Source organism: Ceratotherium simum, chromosome 13 (genome assembly GCF_057802395.1).
Source record: "Ceratotherium simum simum isolate JZ-2026a chromosome 13, ASM5780239v1, whole genome shotgun sequence".
NCBI lineage: Eukaryota > Metazoa > Chordata > Mammalia > Perissodactyla > Rhinocerotidae > Ceratotherium > Ceratotherium simum.
The window spans coordinates 61,256,316-61,283,421 of NC_141912.1; the positions used below are offsets into that span (position 1 = coordinate 61,256,316).

At 36.5% G+C, this 27,106-nt stretch overlaps 1 long non-coding RNA gene across 2 annotated transcripts in view; it reads right to left on the reverse strand.

Annotated features, from left to right (window-relative positions):
- Nucleotides 1–6,611: 6,611 nt before the first annotated feature.
- LOC147915743 (uncharacterized) overlaps nt 6,612–27,106 on the reverse strand; it is a 77,542-nt gene continuing 57,047 nt past the window's right edge. The window contains exons 4-6 of one of the 2 annotated variants that reach the window (XR_015553906.1): nt 11,123–11,280; nt 10,840–10,953; nt 6,612–7,932 (exon numbers count right to left, since the gene is read on the reverse strand). This is a non-coding gene — a long non-coding RNA (uncharacterized LOC147915743). The remainder of the gene's footprint in view (nt 7,933–10,839; nt 10,954–11,122; nt 11,281–27,106) is intronic. The other variant, XR_015553907.1, reaches the window with a different exon arrangement.

A 27,106-nucleotide genomic window follows, 5' to 3' on the forward strand; every position in this document is an offset into this window, starting at 1 on the left:
ACATATACCTATATATGTCTTTTTTTTTCTTTTTTTGCTGAGGAAGATTCACCATGAGCTAACATCTGTTGCCAATCTTCCTGTTTTTGCTTGAGGAAGATTCACCCTGAGCTAACATCTGTGCCAGTCTTCCTCTATCTTGTATGTGGGATGCCACAACAGCAAGGCCACCGGCGAGTGTTGTAGGTCTGCACCTGGGAACTGAACCTGGGCCCCCAAAGTGGAGCGTGCAAAACTTAACCACTTTTTTTTTAAAGAGCATGATTTTCTCTTTTGTATTGGAGTGCAGGGTACAGATATTACACAAAGAAAAAGATTAACCTCTTTAACGCTTTTTCTATATCTTTACCTCAATGTTATGCTTGTCATAGAATGACGTGCAGACTACTCAGTGACGGTATTGAAGAAGCGTGATGCTGTCAGACACCCTTTTTTCAAGATTATCAGAATTCCAAATTTCTTCTAGTCATAAGCCTCTTAATTTTTGAAATCTGACTTCATTTAAGAAATATCTTTGCTAATATATCTGTTTGCACCACATGCACAGAATTATTAAATATTTCCTCAATAGTTTGGGTCATATGCAATATGATGAGAACTGGCTATATCCCAATATAACATGTCATCTGACCTATGGACTCACCACCTACATGGTTTCCAACAGGAGCTATTCTGATGAGATTAAATGTACTTAACAGTGAAGCATATCTGTTGCTGCTTGAAAATGCACTATCTTTTTAAAGAAAAATAAACAAAGCTTTTTTTTTTTTTTCTGTGAGGAAGATTGGCCCTAAGCTAACATCTGCCAATCCTCCTCTTTTTGCTGAGGAAGACTGGCCCTGGGCTAATAACCATGCCCATCTTTCTCCACTTTATATGGGACACCGCCACAGCATGGCTTCACAAGCGGTGCATCAGTGCACGCCCGGTGTTCGAACCAGCGAACCCCGGGCCGCCGCAGCGGATCGCGTGCACTTAAGCACTTGTCCCACCAGGCCGGGCCCCCCCAAAAATAAGCAAAACTTTTAACTGCCATATACATTCTTGGATATGTTTCATATATATACACATCACAAACATCCTGTTAGAAGAATTCTGTACCTCCTATACCCCTTTTAACATAAGTTTACAAAAACAATCATGTCATGTAACCAGAATCTTTGTCAAGAGCGTTTGATATAACAGTCTGATTGTACACACCTTTTGGAGAACTACCAACCTGAGGAATAAGAAAGGAGAACCTTAACTTAAAAAAAAAAAAAAGTGGAGCCCTTCAAGGCAGAGAGAATGTCTGAACAGGGTCTATAAGGAAATCTTTTGTAATGCTGCTACCTAGAGGCTGGAATATTAATCAAAGCTAAATATTAATTCTCTTTCTTACCTCTACATCTGGAACTTTGATTTAGTTTTTTTTTTTTTAAAGTAATGCCATATTCACAAGCCTTATTAAAATTAACTGTTCTTTTCATTTTTAACCTGGTTTGTCAAAAATTGTGATTTCGAAACTATAACTTTCCACCTTGCCGTTACTATGAACAAAGAGCATGAAAATTTGAGAGTACAGCAAAAGAAAAATCACTTTAAAAAGAAAAATTTACTGTACCTTAAAACAAGGATCAATTAAAACTATCTCTTCTTACTCACTAGCATATTTCTTAAATATATGGAATTAATGTGCTGTCCTTACATTTTATTTTAAACTATTTAGTATGCAATATTTTCCATGAAAATGTCAATATTTTAAAAATAATTTACTTATATTTTAATAAAGCTTCAACTCCATAAATCTGAATGAATTAATACAGTTGAAGATTTGCCTATTTGCAGATTCAATACACTGTCATAATGTCAAAGACAGGCTATGCCTGCCCTTCCTCTCACATCCTCTGTCTAAATGCATCTCGCCACCATCTCGCTGTGCACACGCCAGCATCCCCAGAGGCGATTTACTTGACCCAAGCCCCTTTCTCCTCTACCTCCTATGGCTCAGCAATTACTAGATCATATACTCTGCTCTCCACCCTCTTTCTGTAATAATCTCCTAAATGAGGAACATTTTAAAACTTTTTCTCCTTCAAATTCATCAATCCCAACAGTCACAAGCGATTTTTCAAACATTTTCAAATCCAATTATACTACTTTCTTCAAATCTATTAAAGGGCTCCTCCATTTTCTTCAGAATAAACTTCACCTTCATATCAAGGTTATTCATGATTTTGCCCCATTCTTTATGACATTTTTATACAATAAACACTTTTATAGTGCTTACTATGTATCAGGTACTGTTCTAAATGCTTGACAAAGACCTGCCCCGTAAGGAGGCATTGCTGTCTTTTCCACTAACAGCTGAGGCAGCTGTGGCACAGAGCAGCAAAGGACCTGGGCTGCAGTTACCCAGGACCAAGTGGCAGACTGGCACTTCAATCTCTGGCTCTAGAATCTTTGCCCTTGATCATTCTTCCTCCCGCCTCTCTTCTTTCTGCTTCATGAAAAAAATCAGTCATACTGGAAAATCGTAATTGTAGAGTTCTTTTCCACTAGATGACTCACATTTATTTGTCTTGGTGACTTCAAATATTCTGTACTATCTCTTTGGAAAGTGTGTGTGTTTCTCTGTATATATTTTTTTCTCACGTTATAAAACAAACTCAAACAGGAATTCTCTGAGATTTTACATCTCAAATGTTTCTCTGATTCCTCTTTTTCCTTACCTTCCAGCAGTTAACCAGATATCAAATGCACATATCTTTAATATAAAAAAAGAAGAAGAAAAACTTTGACACTGTCACTTCTTTATCCTCGTGGACATGAGTGCAGTTCTAGCCATGCATCCCTTATGCATAGGTCTCAGAAAAGAACAAAAGCTGCATTCCAGTTACAATACCTTAAAGAGAGATTAACAAAGGGGCTAGTTGACAATGTGGCCGCATAAAGCGGAATATTGCACAGACTACTACCACTCCTTTCTAAAAGGGGTTGGAGAAGAAAACAGTTAACAGAGCCAGGAAGTGGGGGCCTGTGGAGAAGCCCATTTTGTGTGAAGCTGTGACCTTTGGTGCAGGGTGCTTCCAGCCGGAGGCCACTCTGCAGCAAGTGATCAGGGATAAGCACCCTGATCTCAGCCTCCTTTCTCCCTGCAGTGTTCTCTTAGGGCTCTCATGGATGGAATCCACCCGGCATCCAGAAGGCAGGGGGCTCACTGATCTAGTCCATACAGGTCAGGCTCCTGGGGCAGAGAGCAGAAGGGAAAGAGTGAAGGGGGAAACTGGAGGAGTAAGGTGAGGATTCCCGGAACACTTCTGGCCCATGAGACAACTACATTGCTCAATCCTTAGGCGCTCCCCAGGATGCAACCTTCAAAATAGACTTCCTGATATTAATGACGAAAACATTTACATCTATTTAAGATTGATTATTTAAGCAGAGTTGAGTCTTTGAAAAGTTCATGTGAATAGTGTTAAGTTTCGTGGTTGTCAAAAGCTAATCCACATTAAGAGCAGACAGGCAACTAAAACTTATACAAAATGATTGACTGTTGACTAGTTTAACATTTTTTTGCTATTTGTTTGCTATTTGCTTTCTCCAAGCAGGAAGTATAAGATTATAGATCTGCCCTGCCCACTTAAGTATTAGAGACTATGAATGTCCACCAGTATTGATACTTCTATGTCAATCACTAAACAAATTGTAATGTGACAAATTAGTTCTGTTGATAAGATACACCAAGCGACTACTTGGATATTTCTAGCAGCCTATTATTATAAATATCATTTTGGCTCAGTTATAGATGATTACAGTAACAAAAGGGGGAGAGATTAGCAACACTTTGGTCAATTAAAGCAAATCAAATGAAAAGAAAGGCTCTTAGGATAGCAATTATAAGTTTAGTGATTCTTGTTTTTTTTCTGTCTACTTAAGTAGTATAAATATCTAATACTTCTTGTTAGTACAGACAGTGGTCTCTGTGTTCTTGGTATAAGTACTGAAATTCTACACATACTTGTAATACCTATACTCTTTGTTTGGAATGAATTAGCAAAAATGACTATGTATGACAATGAAGAGAAAGAGAAAAAAAAGATGCTGCTATAAAGAGTTTATAACGACACATGATGTAACTGGTGTAAGCTATAAGGATATTTCTACTTATGTGAATCCAGATATCCTGTACTGCCAATCTTTCATCTGAAAAACTAAGTATGCTGGATGAAATTATATATGCATAGCTGAGCTGGCAAAAACGAAGGGATCCTTAGGAACTAATACAAAGTGAAATTGCTCATCCTGAGAGGTAAGAAAGCAGTCCAGCTGATTTTGCTTTAGGGCAGCTGCCAAATCCTGGTGACTTCAGTTTCTGTATCAACTGCCACCTGGTAGACAAGGGACAGGAGAAAAACCTTGGGATTTCACCCGAAGTAGGAGTCTCACAGGAGTCTGCACGAAATTGTTTCTACTCATAGTGTATGGTTGCACTAGAAATAAGCCTACTCCTGAGAAGGTGAAATTAAGAAAATTGCCTGACTTGAATTTGGCTCTGTGGGGAGGGAAAAACGCTATCCATTGAGAAAATACAAGCACAAACTAGATCTCGTGCAGGTTTGCAGCTCAAATTTACACAATTTTGTTTGAGAAAACTTTGAAGAGTATGACGAGTGTTATCCTGTGTTGGGGAGCCCATCAAACTGCAGGATAAACTATTACAAACAAAAATCACCATCAACCCAGGCCTCAACCCCAAAGATAAAAGAATAGAGCTCACAGTCAAGAAGGACCAAATGCAGAGGAAATACAGCGCCATGAGTAACAGAAAGCAGAACCAATAATAGAATGAGGGCAGCAAAGATTCACATGCTGGAATTATCAAACACTGACTATAAAGTAAATAAGTTAGATATGTTTTAAAAAGCAAAAGACAGGTATTAAAATATGTGTATGAAACAAGAGGGGCGTAAAAATAAGCAAACTGATCCCAAAGAGATTATTAAAGAGATCATTTAGAAATAAAAAACAGAATAGCTGAAAAATATTAAAGAGAATATTTAAAGAGTGGAAAAAAGCTTTTATGAATTGGAAACATATGTGATGATTATCTAGACTCGGTAAAAAGGCCGGCAGCGCTGGGTGTGGCCACGCAGCCTCTGAAGCGCAGAAATGAAGGGCACTCCTCACATATAGTGTGTGGTGCGCCCCGAGAAGAGACGGGAAAAACACAGAAGCAGGAACAAGAGAGAGGACGGAGCGTGGCAGTTCTGACAGATGCCTAATCAGAGGTAAGGAGAGAAATAAGGAGAGATGATAGCTTAAAACCACCCAAGTCAATGAAAGATATGCAAATTCGGTAATTGCAATCCAAAGAAAATTAAATTTTAAAACATGTAACCAGATATATCTTACTGAGAGTATAGAACACCAAGTACAAACATTATTTCTTAAAAACTGAGCGAGTTTCACTTTAAAAAAATTTTAAAACAAAAGCAAAAGCAAAGGCTATAAATGGACTGTTGACTAACATTTCACATCTGAACAACAGAAAAAATAAAAGTAAGATATAGGAGAAAAAAAGAAAAACATTTCAAAGAATACAAGATGGTAAAAAAAATGAAAAAAAATAATGAAGAGATTGTTTACATAAGATGGCTAAAATCCATCCAAATATATCTGTAATCACATTTAATGCCAGTAGGTTAAACTCTCCAGTCAAAAGACAAAGATTGGAAAGAGCTCATAAAATGAAGTTATGTTGTTTACTACAGACAGATCTAAAATCCAAGGACATAGAATGTTTGTTTCAGTTGTTGTAATCTCATTTTGGTGAGATTTTTTCCCAGAAATAAAAAAGTGTTCTTAAGCAGATAGCTTATGTAAATCACTAAGTTTGGCAAATCAATCATGCATTAGGTATGTATTAGAAATGCATTATGTGCTTAGAATTATGCTAGATTTCTTGGGTAATTTGCAGAAAAAATAGGAAAACAAATTCTGGTTCTAGAAAATGTTACATATATTAAGAATAAAAACATATTTTTTCAGTGTCCAGACATGATGAAGAACAAGGATGGCTCACTTAGGAGAATTGTTTTATGGGATATAGGGGAATAATCATCGAAAATAACTTGGAATTCATCTGATGAAGCAAAGAAAGTCAGTTTATATGTTTCTCAAATTTGCGAGTTTTTATTCTCAGAGATAAACTAACAGCAATGTATGACAAATGAATATTAAAATCTGTATTAGAGGGGCTGACCCCGTGGCTTAGTGGTTAAGTTTGGCATGCTCTGTTTTGGTGGCCTGGGTTCAGTAGTTTGGATCCCTGGCACGGACCTACACCACTCCTTAACTATACTGTGGCAGCCTAGTTAAGGCTTTTGTATGTGGCAGCCACATACAAAATAGAGGAAGACTGGCACAGATGTTAGCTCAGGGCTAATCTTCCTCAAGCAAAAAAAGAGGAAGATTGGCAACAGGTGTTAGCTCGGAGAATCTTCCTCAGCAAAAGAAAAAAAAAAATCTGTATTAGAGACAAATTACACATTCCTTTTTAAAAAATTCCTAATATATACACTCTAAACACAAGGACAAATGATTAGAAAACAATAATGAGATGAGTGAGAGATTTTTTGCTTGTTTATTATTTTGTTTGTTTGTTTATTTAATGTTTGACCATATTGCCTAAACTTGAAATGCCTCTGGGAAAAAAAAAAGTTAAATATCAATTGGAATTGATCCTGTAATCAAAAACTCACCCAAATTCCCTGTGATAGGCAGAATGATAGCCCCTCAAAGATGTACACATCCTAATCCCCAGACCTGTGAATATGTTAGGCTACAGGGCAAAGTGGAATGAAGGTCACAGTTGGAATGAAGGTTGCTAATCAGCTGAATTTAAGATAAGGAGTTTATCCTGGATCATTTGAGTGGGCTCAGCGTAACCACAAAGGCCCTTAACAGTAGATTTTCCCCTAGAGTTGCTAGAAAGAAATGCAGCATTGATTTTAGCCTGATGAGACCAGACTATCAGACTTCTGACCTCCAGGACAGGGAAAGGGTGAATTTCTGTTGTTTCAAGCCTCTGGGTTTATGGTAATTTGTTACAATGTAATAAAGTAAATACAGCTTCCAACAAGGAGCTCAGATCACGTGTTGTTCCATTACTTCTACTCTAGCATCAGAAAAGCTAGCAAAAAGGTCTCAATTATTGGTCAGTCAAACTTTATTAAACCATTGCTATGTATTTACCATTTTGCAGGGCCAATAAAATTAAGTACTATAGTCAGTTAAAATCTGTTTAAAGAATTGGAGGAAAGAGAATATGTATAAATTCAAACATTGAAACACACTTAGCTGTTAAACTAGAGTCAAATGTGGCTCAAAGCAATGAGAGAAGATAGAGAGCGATAAACTGTAACTTGGAGGAGTTTGTATGTACCTAGGAGGAAGAGACAGTGATAGCCATCTCTAGGACTAGCCTGAGTGAAAAGATACAGCCAGAAGGAGCATCTGTACAGGGCAGACCCAGAGGGGAAGAGCCACAGCCTAGGCACCTGCCTAACAGCCCATGAATCTCCCACACACACCTTCTCACAGTCTACATCTGGGTGCACTCCGTTTTCATATTCCTAAAACACAAATGTTTTTCTCCCCAGCTTGCACGCTTTTGCTCAACACTACCCCACTCTGTTGGGCATGGCTTTTTACCTCTTACTCGAGTTAGGTCATAAACTATTCATCTTTCAACATGCAGCTCAAGGATCACTTTTCGTATTTACCTCTCCTTCCGTGTGAGTGCTTTGCCTTCTTGTCATACAGCTCAAACAATTTGTGGAGTTTGTTAATATGGCTCTCTTCTCCTATTGCGGGTTCCTCATGGAATGATTTTTAGGCAGCAGTCTTTTGTGTCTGACCTCCAGACACAGTGTGTAACTCCGAGCAGGCCTTAAAAAAGTAGGGAGTGAAGTAATCATGTGATTATTTTACACCAACACACCAACTTTTGAAAAAAATGCATAAATCTCAAAGAAATTTGTTTAAACTTCAGAGAAAGACACTAGCTTATGAAAACTTTTTCTCTGTTATTTTGGTCAGATGAATCTTCTGTCAGGTATTCTTCATAAAAGATAGAACAAATCTCTGAACACAATTAGAAAAATATGTTTTATGCCGCTCAAATCATTTGCTGCTGCTTCATTAAGGCAGAAGTTAAGTGATCTTATTTTCAAGCTTAAATAAAAATAAAGAAGTCCTTCATAATATCTGGAAGCTCTAAATAGGTCAGAAACACTCTTTTTTAGAATTCAGTAAGAAAAATTGCGTGATTGTAATTTAAAAAATAAACAATTATAGAAATGATTCCATATTCCAATGAGCCTAACTTCATTTCTTATTGTTTCTTCTTCTTGCAAATGTTGGCGTAGTGAATAAGGCATACTTTGTTTGAAAAATAAATAACATTTTATGTAAATTAGGAAGGGAATAGATGGGCAGAAGAATCATTTGGCAGATTTGTATCACATTTCACCGAGTACTGAATCTGTGGGAAATGGGTTTTAGAGGGTGAAAATTACAATAACGGCTTTATTTAAATTTCTGTAAGTACCATAGAGAAATAAGCAAAAATATCATGAGACATTTTTCAAAAGAGAAAAACTCTTGAGATTTAAAGGAAATAGTAGAAAACAATGATGTTTGAAAAACACAGACTTTCCCAAGAGGTGCGCAAGCCAAGGCCAGTAGGAAAAAAAAAATGATCTCAATAAGTTTAAAAACTTTTGTTTTTCCTTCTTTCTAGAAGATTGCATTTAAAAAACCGCCACATATTGATGCAATAATATTTTGTTGAACCTTTCCTCTATTTCTTGTTGTGTATCTTATGCAGTAACATTTTCCCTGTCATAATCTTTCCAGGGAACAAAGAGAAGGAAATTATATGCTTGGGTAAATGTTAAATGCAAAAGCAACATAAATTTTTTCTGCCTAGGTAACAAAATTTCTCAACAAGATTTAGATTTTCTACATAACAAAGTAGAAAAAAATGGGAAGAGTGCTTTCCCTGTTTATCTCTTCTTTATTTTTCAAAGATAAAGGACCAGTTATAATGGCTATTAGAATCACTATTTCAGCGAAATAGATTGCGCATTCATTTTGAACAGAATCTGGCTTTTTGATTAAAGATCAGGTTCTACATTTTGATAACAACAGATCTGAGCAGAGACTAGACATTAAATGCATTTGAATTCTACTAAATTTCTTCATCACCTACGAACAGATATTAACCATACTTTCATGTCAATTTGAGCATCCTAGTAAAATAAAAATCATTTTGTTCTTTTCCTACCATGACCATAAAAATTTGTTTTAAATGGAGGTTTGTATAGCTCCTAGGGTGGGGCAGTATTTTGTTAGATAGCAAGGATGTGGCAATTTTGGTGATTAGATGTGACTTGGGGTTACCCTCCTTTTAGGAGAGGCTAAGTATGTTCTGTCTGTGGGAGGAAGAGTAGAATGGATTTTTGATTATCAGAAGGATGCTGACTGCCTCTTCACCAATTGTTGTACCTTCCGCCTGGAGACAGAGCTCGACTTCATTTCCCACTCTCCTTTTTAGCTGAATGTCACCATGTGGTTGAGCTGTAGCCAATGGAAAGTGACAAGAAGATGTAGGTGCCACTTCCAGACTTCTTCCATGATTTGATGCAAAAAAACGTAGGAAAAAGTCTTGGAAGCCACAGATGGAAATTAGCTATGGAGCCTTAATCCTGAATGAGCACTTGGAAGAGAACTACTTCCTGGTATGAATTGTGCTACTCCACTGAGATGTGGGTGCTTCATCGTTAACACCAGCTTGTAATTACACTAATACAAGGATATACTATAGAAGTATATCACTCTTTGAGTGACTACTTTATGATAAACAGTTTTCCAGATAGGGATAAAAAAGCTGAATAAAATGCTTAATAGTTATGCAATAAACATAGACTGTCAAGTTAAACTTGGTGTACATTTTGACCCTACCAACCACTATTAATGACTCTTAGTTACTTCAACTTAAGGATAATCATCTGTTAATTGTTTATGGTAGTATCTTCTTTTGGGGGAGTGTTTTTCAACTGAAAGAACATTTGTGAATTTACTAATGTACTGTCAATACCAAGAGAGCGCTCAAGATGCTGGTTCCAAATGTAATAAAACGCAGGTACTATTCACAAAGAGCCCTCAGTTCAGTGCATTTAGGGTTTCAGTTGCCTCTACAGACTCGATTTATAGTTAATCACAGGAAGATACTTATTGCATGGATGAGAAAATTTGAATTAACTAATGTATAAACATTTATTATTATTATGTTTTGCTATATCTATTATATGTTATTTGTTTATCTTTTGGTTTCATGGTTTTAGTCTCCTGGATTCCTTTTTTCCTTTTCTTTCTTTCTTTACCTTAGAGATCCCCTGTAAGGCCACCTCTTAACACTGTAACACTATGGCTTAATATATAGCGCAACTCCCAGAGAAAAGTCCTCATAGTTTAAGGCTATAACTTGAACAACTCATATTTTTTTAAACTACATTGGAAAGCTGTATCTGACGCCCGGTTATGAAACTCAACATCTGAAAAGATATAAGTCACACATTTGAAAACTTGACTCTGTGTATGTCTATTAAGGCTTTTGAACTAAAATAAAAATTTCCTCTCATAACTGTGTTATAGGAGAATTATCTTTTGGTAAGTAAGCAAATAAGTAAGTAAATAATCAAATAGTTGGAATAAATAGATCATTTAGCTTATAAGTGATGTAGTTAAATGAGATTTCAGCTGGAAGAAGATAAAAACTTGAGTACTACTTACGTTATGTATAGTCTATCCGTGCTTACTTTAGGATATTGACCTCTCTCCTCCCTTATGAGAAAACCAAGATTGAAAACTCCTAACAGAAGAGCCCAGTATGTTTATTTTTCCAACCTGTTAGGGGTGAAATGAGAGATCACGCTTCTAGTTTTTACATGATAGATCTAGTTACAGTATACGAAGGTGTCATGTTTGGAAACAAGTTTTTCATATTTGGAGAAGACATGCTAGTTCATATATTACAGAGATGAAGAGAAGTAATTTTCACTTAAGTCAGACTCACCCCTAGTAGGGAATTTTGCTGCCTCCAGCTGAAGCCTGCAGATTCAAGGAAGAGTCTCCAGGAGCCACAGTTGGAAATAGATGGAAAGCATGGACGTCCTGAGTGACTGTCATTTTAATCTCTGGAGACCATTCAGTCTAGATGCGAGGAACAGTAACCTGGGGTAGGAGGGAAGGAAAGTTCACGGTGGAGTATGGGGCCCCCTAAAGGTGCTTACGATTCTATTCCTGTTTCAAATCCTTGACCCTTGTAGTATTTCTATTATCTACCTCAAACATTTTTTTGCTGCTATATGAATTTTTGAAAAACAAAAATAAACTCTCTGTGGGTTTTTCTGATTTTATTTTCAAACATTGGAAAGGCAGCGTGATTACTTGGTAATGCGCTGTGACCTGCAAAGCTGCCTTGTGGCCCTTTTTTCAGAGGCTGCCATCAACTTTCTCTGAGTAAATATTTTACCCCTTAAATATAGCTAAACAATTCAAAACTGTATGAGGTAATCCAATGTAACAGTGAATATTTCTGTATTTCTTTTATTCAGAGGTTAGTGCATTATTTTGTTCCTTTATTGAATACATGTGTATAGAGTGCTAGGAATTCACTAACCACTGTTCCAAGCCCTGGAAATGTATTGATGAACAAGTCAGATCTGATGAGAGTGGGATGAGATGGTCAATAAATTCTCACCAATAAATACAAAGGCATGATTTTAAAGACTGATAACAGTGTTTGGAATGAAATAAAATAGGGATGATAGAGGAGTGACTTGGAGGATGGAGGATTTCCATAAATAGAATGGTAATGAAGAAGTCTTGGAAGAGGAGATATTTTAATTAGATCAGAAAAGCAGCTAGATACATAAACTTCTTCAGATAGATTACATTTAGCAGAGGAAAAAACAAGTTTAAAGAACTAAGGTGAAGAAAATTTTGGACAACTATGAAAGGGAAAAAGGAAGGAGTTTGGAGCATCTGGGAGCTGGGGAAGTAGACAGAGGTCTGAGTTTGGAGGGTGTGGTCACTTATTCTGAGTGTGATGTGAAGACCCTGGGCAGGTAGACGGATACTCATTGAATGGAATCCCTTGAAATGCATTCTGCTGGTCCTGTGTGGGCCAGAGTAGAAGCAGGGAAACCAGTTAGGCAGTAATTGCAGAAGTGTAAGGAAGGAGGAAGAGTATCTTGGGCTAGGGTGGTGACAGAAGTGGCGGGGTAAAGCAGTAAACCTTGGAGAGAAGACCGATAGTATTCCAATTAGTTTGGATGAGGAGAGATCAGGGAAAAGAAATTATTAAGGGTGACTGCTAGGTTTTTGGTTTGACCATATAGGGGAGGAAGATAATTCCTTTACCCTGTCTAGGTCCTTCTGACCGGCCTAAGAATTAAATGGACATGAGACAGAATAACAGGAGAAAATCAAACAAAGCTATAAAACATGTATACATGGGAGAAACCCAGGAAAACTGAGCAACTCGCCAGAATGGCTGAGGTTGCCACCTAAACTACCATTTTTAGCTAAAGACAAAGGAGGGTGCTGGGGGTAGTGGTTTGGGACTTCAAGGGGGAGAAAGGCAATTCACATGGAGATGGATATGCAAATGGGCCAACTACAGACAATGTGACCTAAGAGATACATTTTACGTTACATTACAGTTATCTTATGATATTAGCTCCTTCCTGGAACAGGCCCTTCTGTTTTAAATTCTTTTAGGCAGTTGCGGGGGAGGTCAAAGTTTTTCTTCAGAGTCTTTTGTTCTTAAAAATAATCAAGCCAAAGAGACACATTTTGGGATGGCCAATTCTGATCCCCCACAACCATTTATTGATACTGGAAGGCTTGATAAAATACTTATGGGGAGGTCGGAGGTCATTAATATTTTCAAATTAGAGAGTTAAGTTTGGGATGTTTTACTAGAAATCTAAGTGGAGATTAAAGTTGTTATACTCATCAGTATGTCTGTATTAATTTAGAGCTCTAGTACAGTTAAGAGATGAGGGAATGAAACAGTCTGGCAGTATGTAAATGAAATTGTCGTCAGGGACCTGAGTGGGTTCCCTGGGAGAGAAACTGCAGATAGAATATTGGGAAGGATAGAGAAGAGGAAAAGAGAAGAGCAAAGGACTCAGACCTAGCTGATGTCCTTAGCTGATTCCCCTAAGACCTCTGATGTCTTTTAGGGGAAGAAGGTCCAGGAAAGGAACTGAGAAGGAGTGCCCAGTGAGGGAGAGGAAAAAAAGTGGAGTACCACACAATGGAATCCAAGAGAGACTGTTCTTCAAGAAGAAAGGAAAGATTAGCTGTGAAGGATAATAATAAACAATAATCATTGAAATGAATCATGGGAAAAAGTACAAACATTGAAGAAAGTGCCTATTTTTGTACAAAACTATATTGTGGAAAATTATGGATGAAGAATGTACCAATATCTAAAATTGTGCTGCAAAATGTACCTCGTCCATATTTTTTTCCCAATGAGTAGTTCTTTTGGTGCATGAATGAAAATGGAATATAAACAGTAAAGTTTTAAGTAGAATGAGCCCATGAAATCTGTCTTTTTGCAGCTTTTATTGAGGATACTTTTAAAGAGATTATGTAGTGTGTTTCAGATTCTTAGACCATAGTGTATCAACGCACCTACAACATATTAAATAGTGGTATGCTAATTATATGAAAGAGTAACATTTCTAGAGTGTAGGAAATCTGAATTGATCCTTCTTTCTCTGAGTTTCATTCTCTCTCTCTCCCTTTCTCTCTCTCCTTGTTTCTCACTCCCTAAAGAATAGAAATGAAACAATGGAATTGTAATTCCTGATTGAATTAATAGCACTTAAATTTTCCCTTAATTTTTGTCCACAAGAAATGTTATTTCTTTTCTTTGATTCATTTTTACCTTTAAAAAAATATCTGAAAATTCTAAGAAGAGTAAGTTGTATCTTGAATTGCTTTTTGCTTTCAAGAGACAACGTGTAGGGATGCGTGTGTGTGAAAGAAAGAGACAGAGAGGTAATGAGAGAACATTGTAGTTTATTACATGAATTAGTTTGCCTGGGACTGTATCCTACCTATCATATGCTAGTTATACATAGCATAATCTTTATTTATCTCACTTTCCTGATCTATAAATGATGCTCTTAAGAAGAGTATCTGGCTTTTTGGAATAATCAATAAATGTTAGCTATTATTATTGTTATTATCATTATATTTTATTGCTGTTGTTCTTAGTCTACACAGAGTGAAAGTTTGTTGACAATCAATATATATTTGGCACATATTAAGTGTAATGTATTTAATGTGTATTCTTGAGGAAATCAGATTTAAAAGACAGTAATTGATGAAAAATACTTTTATAATTTCTTTAAATTTAAATGGATATTTGATGAATTATATAGTCCATGTAAAATCTGCATACACACACCTCTTTTTATTAATTTATTCAACTCATATTAAAATATTAGTCTCAAAGTGTTATCAATAAATGTTCTAGATAGTTGAACTTCCAGAAATGAATGTCAGACAGAATGATCCTGTGAAATAGTCTATGCTAGGGCCACCTTTCTTGTATTTTGAGACACAAATTTGATTAGACGTCACCATATGCCCTGGAAGTCATGAGGCCCCCAGTTTCTGAGCTTCTTTCGCTCCAGCACTACTTCACGTGGGCTCACTGATGCATGGTTCTCAACGCTCTTGTCTTCCATTTTTTGAGGGTTCTCTTGCTTCCTTTGTGACTCCTCCTCCTTCTGCCTCTGCACACTTCTCTGTAAAATGCCCTTGCACATCTTTAGTTTATACACTCTAAAGCTAACTCTGCCAAGGACAGTTAAAATTTTTCTAATGATTAATAGAAGAGAATATTTTGCCAAAGACGAAATGGAACAATAAGCAAAACAAATGAGGGTACTTTTATCATTTGTAGAAGCTTCTGAGAATTAATTTGACACTTGATTAAGGACTCAGAAAAGCCAATATTTTTACTAAAGAGTAAAGGTAAAAGTCATGTCATATTAATGCCAAATGATCAGTAGGAAATGCAAAGCAAGGTGGATTGGATTAACTCTAGGTGGTACAGTTCTTTAACAAAGAAATATTTTTATTGTTGAAATAATCAACAAGATCAAATTAATTGCACTTAGCTTTCTAATTCAACAATTTGATTAAGTTGACATTGACAGTCCATTTTCACAAACTACTGTGGCCATTACTTCTAAATGTTGACAGCATTTCTTAACTTTGCCTGATAGATATAAGAGTGTCATGTTTCTTTACTATCATTTCGTTCAAAATGGCATTTCTTCTTTTCTTATATCTTTTAATAAGGAATTCACTTAAGCATCTATTATTGTTAGAAATTCATATGAATGATTGAGGTATATGATCGCTAATAATGGACACTGGTCATTTAATACCTGTACGATAAAATCTATAGTTATTAGGCTAGGTGACTGTAGACTTCTCTGGCCAGATTAGAGCCCTTTCTTCAAACTGAGGTCAGTTCCTAGTAAAGCCTCCATGGAATAATCAATAGTGATTTTACAAAACTTTTTTTTAATATTATGATGTCATCATTTCTCTAATATTAGAAGAATAATGCATCACTAATAAAAGGAGAATATTGAACTAAAAACATTTCCCAAATATCTAAGCCCTTAAAAAAATGTTATTTTACTAACAAATGCAAAAATAAAAGACAAACAGTTTATAATAGAGAAAGAGCAACGAAGTAAAAGTGAGTAGTTAAGCAAATAAAATCAAAGAGAAAAACAAAAGAAAATACATTGATAAAAAATCTTAATAGAAAATGATGAAAACAAAGCAGAAACTTAGTGACCTTGAGAATATTAAGCAAGATCAGCTATAACTAAATGATAAAACTAGTTTTACCCTCTTTTTCTGCCTTTGAAGCAGGTGACATTTGATATGTTCAAGTATTTTATTCAGTTGCTTAAACAAGGATTGAACTAGAATGACCTTTAAAGTCCTATAAAGCTTGAAATTACATAAACATTATATCTATATCATATTATATCATATTATTACATAATATTCATATAAACTGTCTAAGACGTAGAGTCACCAGGCCACGCAGTGTCTATAAGTGTTAAATAAATATTTTTGAATGAGTAAGTGAATCACTGTGTTCATCATTTCCATTCCTCTTATGTGGCAGTAGGTATTATCTTCTTGGTACTGGGGTGAAGATCAATTTCGTCTCTTTTCTATCCCCGTGTCAATGTTTCTTTGCCCATACCTGCAGATATTCATTAGCGAAACCTGGATTTGCATGCTGAGCTGCTGACCAAAATAAGGGTTGTAAAAGAATGCACATTTTCACTCTGACATTTTCTCAACAAGGACATGATATTAACCTCCCACACAATAAAATAGTTCCACCCAATTTCCCAGAATGAGTTCTTAATTTAATTGGTCATTTGAAGTGCATTTATGTATAAAGAGAGTATAGCCTTATCTGAAAGGAGGAAACCACTTATAGATTAAAATTTTTAATGTCAGATAGACATGTAGGAAGAATATTGAAGGAACTAGTGAAGGTTAAGAAGAAAATATTAACTAAGAAAAGTCTTTTTGAAATTCATTGGGACAACCAAATGTACAGAATTTAATGATCTATTTTTTTTTTTTTTTAAAGATTTTATTTATTTTATTTTTTCCCCCCAAAGCCCCAGTGGATAGTTGTATGTCATAGCTGCACATCCTTCTAGTTGCTGTATGTGGGACTCGGCCTCAGGATGAACGGAGAAGTGGTGCCTCGATGTGCACCCGGGATCCGAACCCGGGCTGCCAGCATCGCAGCGCGCGCACTTAACCACCAAGCCACAGGGCCGGCCCTTTAATGATCTATTTTTAATGTGTATACTTAAAAGATGAGAACCGACATGTTTAATATGTAATAGGTTAAATATTTGGAAGAATTTCTGAGTAACAAAATTGCAAAGAACTAGAATATTTCATTAGGAGAATAGTTAGAGCCCCTTCCTCAGAAAATAAATTACCCTCAAAATCTATATTGCAATTGTAACATCTATGTCCTTAGAAGAAAGCAACACTAAAAATAAAATCACAAAAATCTAGATCTATATTAATATTGACAGGATTACTATGCATTTTATACAGCGTATCAAGAAATAGATTATATTTTCTCTAAATTTGATTCTGATTTATAGGTTGAGGTCCTGTATATCAGAGAAAAAATTTTTCTTCAAGACTTAGGAACTGATGGGCCGGCCCCGTGGCTTAGCAGTTAAGTGCGCGCGCTCTGCTACTGGCAGCCCGGGTTCGGATCCTGGGCACGCACTGACGCACCACTTCTCCGGCCGTGCTGAGGCCGCGTCCCACATACAGCAACGAGGAGGATGTGCAGCTATGACATACACCTATCTACTGGGGCTTTGGGGGGAAAAAAAAAGGAGGATTGGCATGGATGTTAGCTCAGGGCTGATCTTCCTCACAAAAAAAAAAAAAAAACCTTAGGAACTGATTCGAAAAACATCCTTTCCTTGTTATCATCTTGCATTAACTCCTGTATTCTAATAGCACATATTCATGTTTTAATGTGTTCATATTCCAGATTGCATTTTAATATAAAACTTGAAGTATTTGGTTGTTTGAATTTATATTCCTCTACTTTAGTGAAATTAACTTATACTGAAACAACTATGTATAAACAAATGATAAGTCCACTCTATTATGTGTACTTATTTGTTAATAATTTAAGATAAAACATGAAAATTTGAAGGAAGTTCCCTTTGTCTGCTTATTTCTTAAATAATTGTGTATTAAAATAATTACCTATTTTCTTGAGTCTATTTAATATTTACTTTAAAAAAAATACACTCTAATGTTCTTAAAATCTAATTTAGCCGGGACCTAAAACTTAGCTGTAAAGCTCAAACACTTCATGGGTCAGAATGATAAAAAGTGAATTTTAAAAATAAACTCTATCTGAAATGAAATTTTCAAACTGAAAATTCTTTAATCCAAGAGATTTTTATTTTTTCCAGGAGCACAACTTTCTAAATCAAATAATATAACTGTCGTTTTTGGAAAGTCCAACTTCACACTAGAACTCTATTTTGATTACATGACTTTTTATTAAGAAAAAAGGAAAAGGTTTTTAGCACAAAAAATAGTTTTGCTGACAACCTTGCTCCTATTTTTCATTTCATTGCAGGGTGGCTGTAGCGACTCTAGACATGTTCAGACTTTTCAAACCTGATGACACAGCCCACTTGTTCCCGGTATCTTTCCACATAAACACACAGTTCCTGATGGTCTGGCAGGATCATCTTGCCCAGAACAGATACGCAATGGTGCAGGGAAAATGACATGACAGTCAGGCCGTTTTTCACATACCCGACTATTTGTGCTCTATTTGCCTAATAATGCCACAGTGTAGAGTATTGTCTGTAGAAATGTGACAGACACTTTGTATGTGAGTCTTCATTAATTCTGGTGATCTGGAATAACTGATTATTTTCTATTTTTTCTATTGTCAGACAGGAACAACAGTGCCAATCAGACATTTTTAGACTTCCTAATTTAACTCTGCTTAAGTCTCCTTTTGAGTTTTCTTTTATTTGGTCCCTGAAGTGTTGGTCATTCTGCTCTTGCATATTCACGTAAATTTTTATAACAACTTAGTTCCTTCATAAACCACTTTCTTGAATAAGTAGAATAAGAAATCATCAGAAACCACTCTGAATTCCAATATATGGAAATAATCAAGCTTGGTGCAGCCTCCTCTATGTTTGGATAACTCCTGATAGGCATTTCTGGTCCAGGACTGACTTTTTTTCCAACCCATCACTCTCTCTCTTTAAAATTATTCTCTTTTTTGCTACACAGTAAGCATCTCTACAATAGAATTTCAGGCTTTTCATTTACAAGTATGAAGATTAGTATCAGGATAAATTTTAATTTTATGTATCCTGTTATTAAGTACAATATCAGGCAAAGAATAGACATTCGATAAACATTGAATGAGTATATACATATATATGTGTGTGCATAGATATGTATGAATATGTTAATATATATATACATGCATGATACATATGTATATATATATGAAAGTGCTAAAAGGTAGAATGCTTTCCCTTCTTTTTTATTTATTTTTTTATTCCAGTAACATTGGTTTATAACATTATATAAATTTTAGGTGTACATCACTATATTTTGATTTCTGTGTAGATTACATCACGTTCACCATCCAAACACTGATTACAATCTATCGCCACACACATGTGCCTAATCACCCCTTTCGCCCTTCTCCCTCCCCGCTTCCTTTCTGGTAACCACCAATCCAATCTCTGTCTCTCCGTGATTCTTTGTTGTTGTTTTTATCTTCTATTTATGAGTGACATCAGTATTTGACTTTCTCCCCTTCTGACTTATTTCAGTTAATATAATACCCTCAAGGTCCATCCATGTTGTCACAAATGGCCAGATTTCATCATTTTTTATGGCCAAGTAGTATTCCATTGTGTATATGTACTATGTCTTCTTTATCTATTTGTCCCTTGATGGGCACCTAGGTTGCTTCAAAGTCTTGGCTATTGTGAATAATGTTGCAATGAACACAGGGGTGCATGTATCACTACACATTCATGTTTTCATGTTCTTTGGATAAATACCAGCAGTCGAATAGCTGGATTGCATGGTAGTTTTATCCTTAATTTTTTGAGGAATCTCCATATTGTTTTCCATAGTGGCTGCACCAGCTTGCACTCCCCCCAGCAGTGTATGAGAGTTCCCTTCTCTCCACATCCTCTCCAACACTTGTTATTTTCTGTCTTGTTAATTATAGCCATTCTGATGGGAGTGACTTGATATCTCATTATACTTTTGATTTGAATTTCCCTGATAGTTAGTGATGTTGAACATCTTTTCATGTGCCTGTTGGCCATCTGTATATCTTCTTTGGAGAAATGTCTGTTCAGATCGTTTGCCCATTTTTCAATTGGGTTGTTAGTTTTTTTGTTGTTGAGATGTATGAGTCCTTTATATATTTTGGATAGTAACCCCTTATCGGATATATGGTTTGCAAATATCTTCTCCCAATTGTTACGTTATCTTTTCATTTTCTTGATGGATTCTTTTGCTGTGCAGAAGCTTTTTTCTTTGATGGAGTCCCATTTGTTTACTTTTTCTTTTGTTTCTCTTGCCCGGTCAGACATGGGACTTGAAAATATGCTGCTAAGACCAATGTTGAAGAGCATACTGCCTAAGTTTTCTTCTAGAAGTTTCATGGTTTCAGGTCTTACACTCAAGTCTTTAATCCACTTCAAGTTGATTTTTGTGTATGGTGTAAGATAATGGTCTACTTTCATTCTTTCGCACGTGGCTGTCCCATTTTCTCAACACCATTTATTGAAGAGACTTTCCTTTCTCCATTGTATGTTCTTGGCTCCTTTGTAGAAAATTAGCTGTCCATAGATTTGTGGGTTTATTTCTGGGTTCTCAATTCTGTTGCATTGAGCTGTATGTCTGTTTTTGTGCCAGTACCATGCTGTTTTGGTTACTATAGCTTTGTAGTATATTTTGAAATCAGGGACTGGGATACCTTCAGTTTTGTTCTTTTTTCTCAGAATTTCTTTGGCTCTTTGGCGTCTTTTCTTGTTCCATATAAATTTTAGGATTCTTTGTTCTATTTCTGGGAAAAGTGTTGTTGGAACATTGTTAAGGATTTCATTGAATCTGTAGATTGCTTTAAGAAGTATGGACATTTTAGCTATATTAATCGTCCAAATCTAAGAGCACAGAATATCTTTCCATTTCTTTGTGTCTTCTTCAATTTCCTTCAACAATGTTTTACAGTTGTCAGTGTAGAGATCTTTCACTTCTTTGGTTAACTTTATTCCTAGGTATTTTATTCTTTTTGTTGCAATTGTAAATGGGATTGTATTCTTAATTTCTCTTTCTGCTACTTAGTTGTTAGTGTATAGAAATGCAACTGATTTTTGTATGTTGACTTTGTATCCTGCAAATTTACTGTATTAATTTATTATTTCTAAAAGTTTTCTGGTGAATTCTTTAGGGATTTCTATATGTAAAATCATGTCATCTGCAAATAGTGACAGTTTCACTTCTTCCTTTCCAATTTGGATCCCTTTTATTTCTTTTTCTTTCCTGATTGCTCTAGCCATGACTTCCAAAACAACGTTAAATAAGAGTGGTGAAAGTAGGCATTCTTGCCTGGTTCCTGTTCTTAGAGGGATAGTTTTAAGTTTTTCTCCATTGAGAATGATATTAGCTGTGGGTTTGTCATATATGGCCTTTATTATCTTGAGGTACTTTCCTTCTATACCTATTTTATTCAGAGTTTTTAACACAAATTGTTGCTGTATCCTGTCAAATACTTTCTCTGCATCTATTGAGGTGATCATGTGATTTTTATTCTTCATTTTGTTAATGTGGTGTATACGTTGATTGATTTGACGATGTTGAACAATCCTGTATCCCTGGTATAAATCCCACTTGATCATGGTGTATGATCTTTTTAATGTATTGTTTTATTCGATTTGCTAGTATTTTGTTGAGTATTTTTGCACTGATGTTCTCAGTGATACTGGCCTGTAATTTTCTTTTTTTGTGTTATCCTTGTCTCTTTTTGGTATCAGGGTAATGTTGGCTTCATAGAATGAGTTAGGAAGCTTCCTCTCTTTTTCAATTTTTTGGAAGAGTTTGAGAAGGATAGGTATTAAGTCTTCTTTGAATGTTTGGTAGAATTCACCAAGGAAGTGGTTTGGACATGGACTTTTATTTTTTAGGAGGTTTTTGATTACTATTTTGATCTCCTTACTGGTGATTGGTCTATTCAAATTCCATATTTCTTCTTGATTCAGTTTTGGAAGGTTGTATGATTCTAAGAACTTAACCATTTTTTCTAGATTGTCCAGTTTGTTGGCATATAGCTTTTTGTAGTATTGTCTTATAATCTTTTGTATTTCTGAGGTGTCCATTGTAATTTCTCCTCATTAATTTTTGATTTTATTTATTTGAGACTTCTCTCTTTTTTTCTGGGTGAATCTAGCTAAAAGTTTGTCAATTTTGTTTATCTTTTCAAAGAATCAGCTCTTATTTTCATTGATTTTTTCAATTGGTTTTTCAGTCTCTCTTTCATTTATTTCTGCTTTGATTTTTATTATTTCCTTCCTTCCACTGATTTTGGGCTTTGTTTGTTCATCTTTTTCCAATTCCTTTAGGTGCAATAGTAGATTGTTTATTTGAGATTTTTCTTGTTTGTTTAGGTAGGCCTGTATTGTTATAAACTTCCCTCTTAGACTTGCTTTTGCTGTGTCCCATAAATTTTGGCATGTTGTATTTTCATTTTCATTTGTCTCCAGGTATTTTTTCATTTCTCCTTTGATTTCTTCATTGACCCAATTGTTGTTCAGTAGCATTTTATTTAATCTCCATATATTTGTGGCTTTTCTGATTTTCTTCCTGTAGCTGATTTCTAGTTTCATACCGTTGTGGTCAGAAAAGATGCTTGGTATTATTTCAATCTTCTTAAATTTAGGGAGACTAGTTTTGCACCCTAATATGCAATCTGTCCTGGAGAATGTTCCATGTGCATTCAAAAAAAAAAAAAATGTATGGAATGTTCTGTATATATATCTACTAAGTCCATCTGGTCTAGTGTGTTGTTTAAGGTCAACGTTTCCTTATTGATCTTCTGCTTGGATGATCTATCCATTGGTGTAAGTGGAGTGTTAAAGTCCCCAGCTATTATTGTGTTACTGTCTATTTCTCCTTTTATGTCTGTTAATAATTGCTTTATAAATTTAGGTGTTCCTATGTTGGCTGCATAGATATTTAAATGTGTCATATCCTCTTGTTGGATTGTCCCCTTGATCATTATGCAGTGACCTTCTTTGTCTCTTGTTCAGGTTTTGTTTTAAAGTCTATTTTGTCTGATATAATTATTGCTACCCCGGCTTTCTTTTCATTGCCATTTGCATGGAGTATCTCTTTCCATCCCTTCACTTTTAGTTTGTGAGTGTCTTTAGGTCTGAAGTGTGTCTCTTGTATGCAGCATATATATGGGTCTTGTTTTTTTATCCAATCAGCCACCCTATATCTTTTGATTGGAGCATTTAGTTTATTGACATTTAAAGTAGTTATTGATAAGTTATGTGCTTATTGGCATTTTGTTACTTTTTTCCTGGGTGTGTTAGTAGTTCTTCTCTGTTCCTTTCTTCTTCTCTTGATTTCTTCCCTTGTGGTTTGATGACCTTCTTTAGTATTATGTTTGGGTTCCTTTCTGTTAATTTTTTGTGTTTTTATTATAAGTTTCTGGTTTGTGATTACCATAAAGTTCATTTATAATAACGTACATATATAGCAATCTATATTAGGTTGATGGTCTCTTCAGTTTGACCTCTTGCTAAAAGCTCTACTCTTTTACTCCCTTCCTCCCTCATTTTATGTTTTTGATATCATATCTAACTTCTTTTTTTGTATGTCTGTATCCATTACCGTCATGTCATAGAAATAGATAATTTTAGTACTTTTATCTTTTGTCCTTCATATTATCTTCATACGTGGTTGATCTGCTAACTTTACTCTATATTTTCCTTTACCAGTGATTTTATTGTTTTTTTCTCTTGATAATTTTCTTATTGTTATTTGTGGTCTTCTCTTTCCCACTTATTTAAATAAGTCCCTTTAGCATTTCTTGTAAGGCTGGTTTCTTGGTGATAAATTCCTTTAGTTTTTGCTTGTCTGGGAAACTCTTTATTTCTCCTTGCATTCTTAATGATAAGCTTGCCAGGTAGAGTATTCTTGGCTGTAGGTTTTTTCTTTTCAGCACTTCAAATATATCCTGCCACTCCCTTCTAGCCTGTAAGGTTTCTGCTGAGAAGTTAGCTGATAGCCTTATGGGGCTTCATTTGTATGTAGCTTGTAGCATTTCTCTTGCTGCTTTTAGGATTCTCTCTTTATCTTTAATTCTTGACATTTTAATTATAATGTGTCTTGGTGTGGGCCTCTTTGGGTTTATCTTGTTTAGTGCTCTCTGTGCTTCTTGTACCTGGATGACTGTTTCTGTCCTTATGTTAGGAAAGTTTTCAGCTAGTATTTCCTCAAATAGATTCTCTGCCCTTTTGTCTCTCTCTTTGCCTTCTGGGACACCTATAAAATGGATGTTAGTAAGCTTGATCTTGTCTCAGAGGTCCGTTAGACTGTCCTCATTCTTTTTAATTCTTTTTTCTTTTATCTGTTCAGCTTGGGTGAATTCCTCTACTCTTTTGTCCAGCTTGCTCATCCATTCTTATGTATCATCTACTCTGCTGTTGAGTCCCTCTAGTGAATTTTTCATTTCCAGTATTGCATTCTTCATTTCTGATTTGTTCTTCTTTATATTTTCCAATTCTTTGTTGAAGTTTTCACTGAGTTCATCCATTCTTCTCCCAAGATCAGTGAGCATCCTTATGACTTTTTGTTTGAACTCTCTGTCAGGTAGATTGTTTAGTTCTGTTTCATTTAGTTCTTTTTTTGGGGTTTTCTCCTGTTCCCTTACTTGGAATGTACTCCTTTGTCTCCTCATTTTGCCTCTTTCTCTGTGTTTATATCTGTGTGTTAGGTAGGTCAACTACATCTCCTGATCTTGGAGAGGTGGCCTCATGTAAGTGATGCATTATGAGGCCCAGCAGTGTGCTTCCCTCTCATCACCAGTTCCAATTGTTCCAGAAGTGTCCCCTCTGTGGGCTATGTGTGTCCTTCTCTTTGTGGCAGAGTTGCTCTTGCTGCACGTGCCCACGGAGGCTAGGCTGTCGCGCTGGCCGGCTGGTTGTAATGCTCAGCTATGTGTGGCTGCTATGGACCCTTCAGTCACTTTATCAGGTGTGGGGAGCCCCAGCAAAGTTGGCTGCAAGGTCTAATAGCACATTCCTGTTGTAGTTTTTCTGTTAAGTGAGTAGGTCACCAGCATGGCTGGTTGCTAAGCTCCAGGGCTTACAATAGCTGTAGGCATCCAGGCTGCAAGGCTCTCGTCAGCTCTCTTGGGATTGCAGCTGAGTGGGTACTGCAACTTCCCCAGGCATGGGAGCACCCAATTGTTGCAGGCCTTGGCAGGTGGGGTGATCCCCTATGTGGCTGTTTGAGAAGCACAAGTCTGCTGCAGCTGACAAGCCTCACCGCCCACAGGGCCACACACTGTGAACACACTCCTGCTCCATGTCCATGCCACGACCCACTGAAGGGGACCCAGCTGCCCCACTGCAGAGGCCCCACTCACTCCACCAATGCCCCCCACACTCCACCTGCTCCTCATGCACACCCTGCCCTGCACAGGTGGACCTACTTGCCTAACTGCAGCGGTTCCAGGCACTCCACCTGTGCGGGCCCATAAGTCGCCCAAGGGCTTGCTGTTGGAAGGTGCCAGTCCCCGGGTTGGGCTGCCTGCCCTGGCTGAGCTGGATTAAATCAGTGCTTTACTGGGTGGGGCAGACCCAGGGCTAACAGGCCAGGGGATGGACTCCAATGATGTCTGCCAGTGTCTGTGTCAGCACATCTGTACCAGGTCACAATAATGGCTGCCACCAATGTCTCAGTCCCTTGAGAGGTCTCACCTCTCACTGAGATGCACTCAGAGCCTATAAGGTGAGTCTCTTTTCACCAAAAGACTGTGCACCTTTCATTCTGGTGATTTTAGGTCGCTTTCTGAAATGAGTGCATTTGTGCATGGGCCCTTTAAGAGCAGGTTTTTCACCCTTGTGTTCAATAGCTTTTCTGGGGGTATTCCCCGTTGTTGTTAGTAGCCAGCAAAGCCAGATATTATGACACTTGTCTCGGTTGTGCTGAGCCTAAAAGCTGCTTATAGCGCTAGCACTCCCCTCCTCAGATCCCACACTCCTCCAGGGAAGGCTGCGTACCTTCGATTGTTCCTGGTTGGCCGTGAAGTGCTGTGGCTCATGAAGGTGGCTTTTTTCTCACCAGAAAGGAATTTCTGCCTCTTCCACCTCAGCCAGGACTGTCTCTTGTTGTGGGCATTCATTTTATCCAGTTTTCAGTTCTCTCTCAGGGGTAATTGTTCCAAGAGTAGTTGTAAATTTGTGTTGTCCATGGGAGGAGGTGAGTTCAGAGTCCGCCTACGCCACCACCTTGACCCTGACCTCCTCCTAGAATGATTTTCTATTCTTTAGACATAAGAGAAAGTTGTCCAGGTCTATGCTGGGGAGGGAAGAAAGCCCTGAGATTGACTCCATCAAGGATCATACTCACATGGAGAAATGAACTCTGAATATATGGCACAGTTTTACACTGATCGCACTTTTACCTGCTAGAATGAGAGAGAATACAATCATAAAATGACTAACAGTGTATACATCTTAGATTGTAATCTTGGTTAAAGATTTAACATTCCTGATCCTCATTTTCTTAATCTGTAAAAAGGAATTATAATAACAAGAGTTAAAATATTCACAACATCTCTGGGAGGATTTGAAGAGAGAGGGTCTTAAAATTTTTATAATCTCTAATACATTTTACAATGAAATTATATTATTAGTGAAAATTAAATTCATTAATAAATAATTGCTATAGTTTAACATCTTTGTAATAAAATGTGGGCCCATAAGCCAACTGCATTAACCTCACCCGGGAGGTTGTTAAAAGCACAAAATCTCAGGCTCTACCTTAGCAATATTGACTCAGATTCTCTCTTTTAACAACATTCCTGAGCAACTCACATATATGTTAAAGTTTGGAAAACACTGGTTTAAAATATGTTTGAAATTGACAAATGTAGTGGGAAACATTCTTATGCAATTTTTGTGATAAAACACATGTTCTTTTTCAAGTTAACAAATATTTATACTTCATAATAGCTATATGAACACTTTTTGGCCTTTCAACAAATAAAGAGTAAGTTTTCCCTTCTAATTCGAGCTTTAAGGATGAGATATGTTCTATCCTGTTTCAGTGATGCTACTGAATGAGTGGAAAGAGGGACTAATTTCTCAAG